The 11490-nt window shown below is 47.8% G+C and overlaps 1 long non-coding RNA gene across 1 annotated transcript; it reads left to right on the top strand.

Annotated features, from left to right (window-relative positions):
• The first annotated feature begins 3470 nt into the window (after positions 1-3470).
• Positions 3471-8883, top strand: LOC127033398 (uncharacterized). Its single transcript, XR_007769088.1, has 3 exons — positions 3471-3548; positions 4606-4721; positions 8826-8883. It is a non-coding gene; the product is annotated as an uncharacterized LOC127033398 (long non-coding RNA).
• The last annotated feature ends 2607 nt before the right edge of the window (positions 8884-11490 follow it).

Here is an 11490-nt window from a genome sequence, read left to right as displayed (position 1 = left end):
CATCCTGCAGATTTCACTTAGGAAATTTTGGCCTTGGTTTCAGTGTGGGAACCTTGTGCCCATAAAATTTTCCATGTTGGCATCAATAGCAATAATAAAAATTCATAACCAATAGAATGTTCTGATTTCTACTGCAGTAGCATCTCCAGGCCCCAATGAGGGATCAGGGCCCCATTGTGCCAGGCACTGTACAGACAAGTCAGGCAAAGAGCCCACAGCCACAGTCTAATGAAGATGATATGCAGCTGGTGGATAAAGAAAGAACCAGGGCTAGGAGTGGGGGACATGTAAAGAGGGTTGTGTTTGCATACATTAGCAATCACAATAGGTCATTATGGGTGGCCACCATTCCATATTTCAAAGCTGTCCATTTTCCATGGTGCAAACTTAGGTGCCTGCACTTTTCTATGAGGAATGTTTTAGGTGATGGAGTGGTAGCAGGCATGAGGGGGAGTCCATGGCTCAGTCTCCCCACCCTCCTGTGGGCTTGGCAGGAATTTCAGAATCAGGGTTAGGGAGTTGAGACCCCCTTGGATGCTATTTCCTAAATGGTGGCTTGTGACCCACCAGTGAGTTGTGGGAAGTTGTAGCTGGGTTGTGGGCTTGGTGTGGAAGGGCAGCCCTGTGGGGACAGGAGTGGCAGCTCCTGTCCCGCAGGGCTGAGTCCAGCTCTCCACAAAGGGAGCCTGTGGAAAAATTCCAGCATGAACCTACTTGTCCCATCTCTCTGGAGTATTTCAGAGAACCTGTCACTCTGGAGAGTGGGAACATTTTCTGACAAACCTGCATCACCCAGAACTGGGAGTAATTAGATACAGCCATCTCCTGACTGAGCAATAATTAAAAAAGGCCATTAGAGGGAAAGATGCCTTGATAAAGGTGGCAGACCCTGCAGGGAGATGATGTTTCCCACTGGGATTCTGAACTCCTGTGCTGCGCCACGAGGGGTTAAACTCAGATGCTGCTGGCCTGCACTAGAGGAGATCAGTGTCCTAAACACCATTTGGACTCCAAGCACATTGAGTCTTCACACAAAAGGGCTCCAGACAGCGCAGGTCCATGCCAAATACAATGGAGATCATAGGTGCCGACTCCATGAGTGCTCCAAGGCTGGAGGACCCACGGGGAAAAATTAGTGGGTGCTCTGCACCCACTGGCAGACAAGCTCCCCGCCCCCTGCTGCCTCCTCCTCCCCTGAGCATGCTGCGCCCCCGCTCCTCCACCTCCCACCTGGCCACCACCAAACAGCAGTAGCAAGCTCCAGGAGGGATGTGGGGGAGAAGTGGGAATGTAGCGCACTCAGGAGAGGAGGCGGGGATTTGGAGAAGGAGTTGAATAGGTGTGGGGGGGGGGAGTCAGGGCAGGGACTTCGAGAAAGGGGTTGGAATGGCTCTGGGAGGGGCAGGGCAGGGGTGGAGTCAGGGCTGGACTGGAGGCAGAGGGGGGTCAAGCACCCACTGGCACCATTAGAAGTCAGCACTTATGATGGGGATTAGACTGGGTTGTAGCTAAACTAACCCCTGGGGCGGCGGTGACCGTGTCAAGCTGAAGAACCGCCGAACTGGTTCCATTAATCTTTACACCGCTCTTCCACAATGCGGCATTCTGAAATCTCTAGAACTCGCTGCTTCTGGGCACTGAGCTGGGGAACAGGTACCCAGGCAGCCCTGCCTCTGTAAGGGTCAGGGACAGAAACCAGGGCAAACCCCAACTGTTCTTGACAACAATGAACACATCGAATGTGGTTTGCCCAAATGCCCAAGCCAATTCTATCCACCCAGTCCAGTCCCCAGGGGGTTCAGGGCTGAAATTCAGTGGAAATTGGGCTCTTTTGAAAATCCCAGTCCATATTTCAAGCCCTGGAGGTTTCTAGGATTTCTATCACTTTGTTTGTTAAGCTTCCTCAAAAACAGAATATTTCACAGTGAAAGAAAAATCCAAGGATGTGATGCCAGTGCCATGTTGGCATAAATCAATGGAGGGAAAAGGTCAAACAATTTCAAGGAGTCTGAAAATGAAACACTCCCAGTGTCCATCAATATGACTTCAATTCCTTGGTATCATAGATATCATATGAGTTACTGGGTTCTCCACTCATCAGTAGAGTGTTTGTTTGTGTTGGAAAAGCTCCCCTCCCACTCACAATCTTACATCTAACGATAACACCACTTCTGTTTCTTCAGGAAAAGATTCAAGCTCATTTGAAGATGCTGAGGGAAGAGAGAGAAAAGCTCCTGGGATTTAAAGTGAGAGAAGAGAAGAGAAGCCTGGAATATCTGGTAGAGGCCCATCATTATTAATCTGCATTTGTAACGAGCAGGATGGAGGGGCGTTCTGAATCAGAGCAATAATGAGAGGCAGGGGCAATCTAGAGGCCCAATCACGTTTTATTTCAATCAGTTGGGGGTAAAGCAGAAAGCTGTTAAGTGGGGAATAATCACAAGTAAATCAAAATTAGTTGTTTTGGCAGGAATTACTACTTAGGACTATACCATAAACCAGTGGGTTTCAACCTTTTTGCATTTGATAATTTTGAACTGGGGGTGCAGAGACCACTTTGGAAATCTATTGTCTGTACGGACCACAGGTTGAAACCCACTGCCATAAACTACTGTAACTATTATTCTTATCTATCGTATATTGACTACTGTTAACTTAATTACACAGTCTTCATAGGAAACAATTTACATTAATGAAATGACAGAATTTTGAATTAGAAAATCCAGTGCACTAAAACAAACCCTCACTGTTACACATTCAGGCATCAGTTTCACAGTTTTCATTGTCTGTTAGCTCAGAGTTTGGGAGCTGTTCAGTTATATCTTGAGGAATCCTCTTGTGCAATTTTTGTTGACTGTTTTGAGTTCCAGCTTAAATAGAGTCATGTGTCTCTGGCTGTGAAGTCTTCGTTTCTTGACTGAACAATTATCCCTCTGCTCATTTCTGGCTTGCAGTCCCGTTGTGCTCTGACAATCTCTCCATTCCTGTCATTCACCTTTTATATCTGAAAGTGTTGTCCAGATGTGTTGTTTTACAGTCCTTAGTATTTTCTTATTTTCACCTCCCACTGCTTTGGATCTCCAACTCCAAAGCCATTGATAACACGCTATCCAGACCATGTCAGAATGGGAACGTCCCTTTATGAGATTCTGGGGCAAAATGGAAAGGTGTGAGATAATTCTCTCTCTAGTAACCACAGGATATTGTTCAGAGTGAGATGACTTAGAACTTGGAAAAAAATTCTCCCTCCAACACACTCCAACATACTCCAGGCTCCACCCATGTTCCTGACCAGCCCTTTCCCTATTTTCCTTCACAGAACAAACAGAAACCGAGAGGCAGAAGATTGTGTCTGAATTTCAGCAACTGTGGCAGTTCCTGGAGGAACAAGAGCGACTCCTGCTGTCCCAGCTGGAGAAGCTGGACAAGGAGATTGTGAAGATACAGAATGAAAGTGTCAGTAACTATCTGAGGAAATTTCCCGTCTTGGTAACCTGATCAGTGAGATGGAGGGGAAATGTCAGAAGCCAGTGACTGAATTGTTGCAGGTAAGACTGAGTTAGAAATACTCCAGATCCCAACACAGGGACAAGACTGCTCCTAAAACATGGGCACGGGAGTCCAGCAGTCAGAGATCACCGTGTAACTCAATGTGTATAGCCGAGATGTGAATGACTGCTATTTTTGAAAAGTTACAGACATTGTGATGTGAGAGATGGAAAAAGCCTCATTAGCTCAGCAAACACATGGTCCTGGGGCCAGAACATAGCCTCTTTTCCCATACTTGCTAAATCCCTTCATCTGGAATTCTAAGTGTGTCAAGTGGGACACACATTTCCTCTCTCTATTTCTCTCTAGGATGTCAGAAGCCCTTGAGCAGGTACGTGTCTCTCTCTCTCTCCCCCCCCCCACACCTCACAACGCTGGGAAGAGCTTGGAAATGATATTAGCACCACATCCCCTCAGGGCTCTACAGCAAAATGTGTGGGGAAGGTCATATTTTTGGATACAAATCTTTCTGATCAACTTCATCCAGTGGTTCTCACCCTTTTATAGAAGACTCTGGAATTCTCCATTCAGTGGGAAGGACTGACCTCAAGTATTTCCCAGAGTATGTCACCTCCCCAAGGGACTGGCCTCCTCAGGACAGTGGAGATGGAATATGGGCCTGTCACTGCTGGGGCCCTGATCACTATTCAGCCCAGGGCAGCACTGGTCAAGACTCTTTCCCACCTGAAGGCTGTTTGGAGACCTGTGTGGAATGAGGTGGGAGGGGGGAGTTGGTGTCTCAGTCTAGTTCCTAATGGACATATTTCTACACTTACCCTGGGAACCTCCTGTCCCTCAGAGTATGAAGGCCAAGGACTGAATTGGCCATGGAGACTCAATTCCCCTTTTGTCACCAGAGCTGGTTTTCTCCAGCCAGAGCTGAAGAATAATAATGGACCTTCGTGTGGGGCAGGAAGGGTTCACTGCCACGGCCTTGCTCCTGAAGCTGGGAGAAGTATAGGAATTCTAATTCTAACCCATTAGAACAGTGATTCACTAGCAAAAATTTATGAGTCAATAAATGAAATATAACCATGTCAAATTGTTTCTCTCTAGGTCTGGGAACGGGAAGTTCCAGCAGCCAGAGGAGATTTCTCCTAAGTTAGAATTAAGATTCAACGATTTCTCCCAGAAAACTGTTGCTCTAGTGGAGACTCTCAGGAAGTTCAAAGGTACTGAGAAGGGACCTAGGAGAGGAAATTGGGATGAGCCGCTGAGACTGTGGGAATAGAATGGGTCTGGCCAATTGGTTGATAATTAGATGATGGATCTATGTAATTGTTGGGTGAAAATGCCACATACTTGGGGTCCAAGAAACTCCAGTTGATTGAATCAAACCTTTATTTGTCCCACAAGCATGCCTTGCCATTGCAATTACTGTTCAAGTAAGAAATTACAGACATACCTTATAGATGTACTGGCCAGTTACCTTCTTCTGGGGCATAGCTGCAGCACAGGGAATTTCCTGTGAAGTTCAGATTCCTCTTTACAGATCCAAATTATATATTTATTAGATTTTTCAATCATCTTTGACTGTCACAAATATTAAGTATCTTACATAACTCGTACAATAAACATTCATGAACTTTTTAATTGACAGGGCTTTTGCTATACAAGCTATTTTCACGTTATTGGTCTCTTTTCTGATTGGTTTATTGCTATAGATTACGTATAGGTCACTTTGACCCTGTTCTCTGCATAGGGGTTTTGGACTTTGCTAACTGCTCCTGGGCTGTACATTTTGGGTGTCTGATGTCTTTAATGTTTCAGAGGGTAGCCGTGTTATTCCCAAGTCTTTGCAGGCTCTGGGTCTAGATTATGGCAAGGGGCAGAAAGTGAATGAGAGAAACCAATTGGAGTCTGAAGGGAGGGAGAGAGGGGATGAGGAGGGGAAAAGTAAGGGGCTGGTCTACACTACGGGGGGAAATCGATCTTAGATACGCAACTTCAGCTACATGAATAACGTAGCTGAAGTCGAATATCTAAGATCGGATTACTCACCCGTCCTCACCGCGCGGGATCGATGTCCGCGGCTCCAGGGCCGGCTTTAGGATTTATGGTGCCCTAGGCGAGATTATTAACTGTGCCCCTGTGCCTGATCTGCTCTTAGCAACACAAACATAAGCTTATAGTATTGGAAAACTTGCCACATTCACATTATTAAAACCAGTTTAACTTAATTAAGCACACTGTAATGCTGATGGACTAGCACTAAAGAAGCAGCACTATAGAAAAAAATTCTGATATGACAGAATGATGCAAATAATATTTTTTTTTAATTTATCAAAATTTTATTGGAAATCTATAAGAGGAGGTATTGAAACAATAATTTGTTTTTAATTAAAAGCAATCTTTCTGGCTTTTTTGGCTGCAAAATCAGTAATAATGTCATCGTATGACAAAGACAAAGTCGTGTCTTGTTCAATCGCAAGAATAGCAAGACCAGTCAAGTGTTCCTGACTCATTGTAGAGCGGAGATAGTTTTTAATGAGCTTTAGTTTTGAGAAACTCCGTTCTCCTGATGCTACTCTTACAGGAATTGTCAGTAGAATACGAGTGGCAATGTACACATTAGGATATATGTCAACAAGTTTGCAGGTATGAATAAACTGTACAATGTCCATCACCGATTTTGCATGTGGCAAAATTGATGACAGTGTACTCAATTCTTTGTACAGTTCAAGTCCATTTAATCAAAACTATCACCGTGCTTCAGGAGGCTCTCTAGATTCTTGCACTTTGTCATTAGTTGCTCTTGTTTTCCTATTTCGTTGAATTTAGTTATGTCATACAAAAATCCAAACTGTTCATGGTGTACTTGCAAGGTATTAACCTTTCATCAACAGCAGATACTGCTTTATCCATCACATATTAAAAAATTCAACCTCAAATTTCTTTTCTGGATCATCTATGGGCATGATCTGCTGTATAATTCTTCATAAAGAAGTCTTCCTGGCCTTTTTAACTCATATTAACTATGTATTTACTTTATGAAAGTTGGAGAAAACATTGTGAAAACGTAAAACATTGGCTGCCCAACTTCTAGGTTGGCAAAAGTTATACTGACTCACAGGGAAAAAAAAAAGCAGGAGAATCTTAGTAAAACATATGGTCACTCTATACCAGGGGTCGAGTCGGCAACCTTTCAGAAGTGGTGTGCCAAGTTCACTGTAATTTTAAGGTTTCTCGTGCCAGTAATACATTTTAATGTTTGTAGAAAGTTTCTCTCTATGTCTATATTATATAAATAACTATTGTTATTATCTGAGGTCTTGGCCACCGGTCCTGCTCAGGCCACTGCCAGCTGAGTAAATGAAACCCAAACCGGCAGCGGGCTGGTGGCTGGAACCCTAGACAAGGATCCCAGGCCCTGCTCAGCCCGCTGCTGGTCTGGTTCTGACCACCAACTCCTGCCAGCTAGGATCCCGGCCGCCAACCACCCCCTTCAGCCCGCTACCAGCCTGGGATTCTGCTCACCAGGCTGGCAGGAGGAAGAGTGGGGATGGCGGCTGAGCTCCTGACTGGCAAGGGGCCGGCAGCTGGAACCCCGGAGTAGCAGTAGTCTGAGTGCTGCTGGCACCCCAGACTGGCAGCAGACTGAGCCACTCAACCCCCACCGGCCCTGCTCAGCCCGCCACCAGCCCACTCAGCCCGCTGTCGGCTGAGTGAATGGAACCCCAGGCTGACAGCAGGTTGAGTGGTTCAACTGGCCTGCTCAGCCCACTGCCAGACTGGGGTTCCTTGGGGGTCCCCAGGCCAGCAGCAGGTGCTGAGTGGGGGGGCCGATGGCTGGTATTCCCAGCTGGCAATAGGGCAGCAGCCAGAACCCCAGAGCAGTGATGGGCTGAGCCGTTCAGCCTGCTGCTTGCATACCATCAAAATCAGTCACCTGCCACCTTTGACACGTGTGCCGTGGTTGCCAACCCCTGCTTTATACACTAGTAAGGAGATGAGCATATTACAGTTGTTGGAGGGCTCTTATCAGGAGTAACAGGCTATAGGAAAGTCAGTCAACATTTTTTGTTTTCTCTGATGAAACTGACCCACTCCCTGCCTCAAACCAACCTGTCACTAATAATTGTCAACACTTAATTTTCTGTTTATGGCTAAGATATTGATTTAAAAAAATATTGAAATTGGATTCAGGATTGTTAGCAAGAATTTTTGGCAAACAAAGTTATTAAATGACAATCTAAATGGCAACACAGTACTGCTTTCATGATTGGCTCACCCCCCAGCCTGCTGGTCCAACAGCTGCAATAGAGGAGGAGATAGGTGGAAACTGCAGGACCCCAAAATCCACCTCTTGGGGTGCAGAGTGGCAACAGCAGCAGCAAACCCTCAGGTCCAATCACACGCCAATGGGCACCGCCGCCAGCCCAACAGACATGGTGAAGTTAGCACAGCATCTGATCTCAGGGACGGGGCACCCATGGAGCCACAGCAGCTCGTCCTGCCCCTGTGCAGCTCCCCCCGGATGAGATGGATCGCTGGCACTGCCAGCCCGGGGGAGAGGCGCTCCCCAGCTAGGGTGGCCAGATCCGATGTCCCTGATTTTATAGGCCATCCTGATATTTGGGGCTTTGTCTTATATAGGCACCAATTACCCCCACCTAGAGTGACCAGACAGAAAGTGTGAAAAATCAGGACAGGGATGGGGGGGGGGGATAAAAGGAGCCTATATAAGAAAAAGACCCCAGAGACCCCAGCAGCCAATCCCATTCCTCAGACTATGCTGCATTCGGCTCTCTCTAGGACCCAGCAGCCCTGCTTCTACACACTGTCTGTGCCTGCCTGCAGAGTGGTGCCCCCAGGCAGGGTGAGGCCCTACGCGGCTGCCTATTCTGCCTATGCCTAAGGACGGCCCTCTGCGGGTCCCCCTGTCGATTCCGCAACTCCGTTGGGGTTGGTGGAGTTCCGGAATCGATATAAGCGTGCTCGGGGATCGATATATCGCGCCTAGATGAGACGCGATATATTGATCCCCGAGCAATCGATTTTAACCCGCCGATACGGCGGGTAGTCTAGACATAGCCTGAATCTCACTTACAGAGCGTCTGTCCTGGGTCCAGCTGCAAGGATGCTGGCTCCATTGCTGGGAAATGCCTGACTTGAGAGGAGAAATAGGTTTCAGACCTTTTTATATTAAATATCTGAGTGCTGCTCAGTATGTTTCTCTGTCATAATTAAAACACAGTTGTAGGAGTTGAGAGTGGGGATGCTGTTATGAATATGAAAGCCTGAACTCTCGTCTCCTTTCTCCTTCCCCCCTCCAGACACTCTGCCATCTGCACTAGAGACAAAAAGAGGAGAATCCCTAGGAACATTCAGACAAGGTGAGACTGCAGCTGGAGATTGTCTTTAAATGATCAGAAAACGTCTTCATGAGATTGTAGCTAAAGTTACCAACCAAACCGATATCAAGCATCACACACAGAGCCCTAAAAACAACACACTGAATAGTGAGGAGCTCCCACGCTGAAGTCACACAAACACTCCCTACACCAACCTTAGTGCTGAGTTCATGCCCACGCTGGTGAACAGAACACTCGCCTGAGCAGCCTGTGAACAGAGCTCTCTGCCTGGAGGGCTGACACATCCCTGTGATTTACCCCGGTGCAGGGGATCTCCCCATCACTCTTCTCCAACATCCTGCCTTTCCTCTGGGCAGGGTTGGGCTCCCCCATTGGAGCTGCTCACTGCTTCCTGGAGTGGAGAGATGCTCTCCCTGTGAGGCTGTCAGCTCCTACCTTCTCTCTATGTCGGGGATGGGGCTACCCACCGAAAGGCATTTCCTTCTTTCTTTTCTTAACTGGCTCTTCCTACTCTGGCTGGGGAGTGGAGGCTGCATTTAGGGGAGGGAGCTTCCCTCTGGAGTTCAAAGCTGGTACCTGCCTCCTCTGCTCCCTCCTCACTAAAACCTTCCTGGCTGTGTCTCTGGTGCTGTGAATGGAGCAGCTCCAGGATAGGGAGCAGGGAGCTGAAGCTTCAGCAAGCAAATTAAAAATGAATGAAGTGGGTCCCATTACACCGACTGAAGAACTGCAGTGACATCACTGCTCAGTCTCAGGTGTCCAGGAGAGAGGCAGCTTCCTGGGATCCAGGCCTGTCCCAGCCAGAACTGGGCTGCTGGCAGGGCCGGTGCAAGGATATTTTGTGCCCTAGGCGAAAATTCCACCTTGCACCCTCTGCCCCCACCCCTCCCCTCAGAGCATCGCTTGTTATAAACTTTCAAAAATGAATACTGCATAATGTGGCATTGTTCATTAGAATTAATATATATTTGGCATGAAAATTATTAATTTCATTATTTAGCCTACATATTTAATGAAAATATTGAATACCTGACAGCTGTGGGTTGGCTGGCTCTGGCAGGGCAGGGGATACAAGCTGGTTGGAGATGGGGTGTGGGGTTGGCTGGAGACAGGGGGTGCGGGACTGGCTGCAGGCAGGGCAGGGCTGCAGTAGGGTCTGGATGGAGACGGTTTTGTGGGGCTGGCTATGGACAGGGTAAGAGTGCAGCAGGGGCTGGCTGCATGCGGGCAGGGAGTGAGGGGCTGGCTGTGGGCAGGCAGAGGGTGTGGGGTGGCTGGAGACAGGAGGTGTGGGGCTGGCTGTGGGCAGGGCAGGAGGTGTGGGGCTGGCTGTAGGCAGGGCAGGGGGTGCAGCAGGGGCTGGCTGTGGGCAAGGCAGTGGGTGCGGGGCTGGTTGAGGCAGAGAAGGGGGGTGCGGGGCTGGCTTTGGGCAGGGGGTGAGGGGCTGGCTGGATACAGGGTGTAAGGGCTGGCTTAGAGACAGGGCAGGGGGTGTGAGGCTGGCTGTGGGCAGGCAGGGGGTGCAGCAGGGGTGGCTGCGGGTAGGGCAGGGGGTGATGGGCTGGCTGGAGGCAGGGGAAAGGGGTGTGGGGCTGACTGGAGGCAGGGCAGGGATGAGGGGTTGGCTGCAGTCAGACAGGGGGTTCAGCTGCCATGGATGGAGCTGGAGAACAGAGCAGCTGCAGAAGGAAGAGCTGTTGGACAGAAGCTTCTGTGAGGACCGGCTCTGTCCCATGGAGAGGTACCACTGCGGGATCTGCATTTTAAATAGCAGTGGGGACGCCCCTGCAGCCCATTGCCCTCTCAGCCTCCTGGGCACTGGCTCTCTGCCGCCCACTCCCTAGGGGCTCAGCCCTGCTCCTCTTGCCCCCAGTCCCTCATTAGGCCTGGGTGCCTGTAAAGCATGCAGCATATCTTTGTACTGTGTTAATGACTCCTGAACTGGTGGGGGCTATGCCTAATTGCTGCCACTATCTCTTTCTTTGCTGGGCAATTAGATGACAATATACTTGGAATAGCCCAGAGGGGTCAGAATAGAGAAGGAGGGAGGACAGACCTTTAGGTTTCAGTTCTGTGCAAAGCCGGTTAACTTTTCTTTTCAGCTGCCTATAAACTAACCTAGTAGAGAAAAGAGTTTTCTTCCCCACATCCCCCTCCCCCAAAAATCGGTTATGATTTTAATGGATCCAGAAGCAAAATAATTCTGTAATCAAAAAGACAAGTTTCCTGCTTTCCCTTCCACAAAGATCTGTTTCCAACCCAGGTAACTTATTATTTATTATCTATAGTAACTATGTTCTCACGTTTGAATGATACACTCTAATGGTGTCGGAATTCTTTGGAAATCCCTCAGCTCTCTTGCGGTGTTGGGAGTGAATGCTAGACCCTCGGTTAATTACTTTTACCTTACTTCACGTGCCCATCTTTTGGTCATTAATTTTGAAGTTAAATTAGATTTTCAAAACTCAGCTGTAAATGATGTTCATGCCGACAATTGCAATTTAATTGTCAACACGGGAAATCGATGCCTTGAAATTATGGGATCTAATTTTAAAATTGTATTAAAAATGTGGCATTATAAAGGGGAAATATTTTAAAAGCTTTTATCAGCATCCCCATTACTGTA

The sequence above is a fragment of the Gopherus flavomarginatus genome, chromosome 12 (genome assembly GCF_025201925.1).
Source record: "Gopherus flavomarginatus isolate rGopFla2 chromosome 12, rGopFla2.mat.asm, whole genome shotgun sequence".
NCBI classification, from domain to species: Eukaryota; Metazoa; Chordata; order Testudines; family Testudinidae; genus Gopherus; species Gopherus flavomarginatus.
Note: the sequence above shows the minus strand (reverse complement) of the source record. Positions and strands in the feature narration are given on the sequence as shown.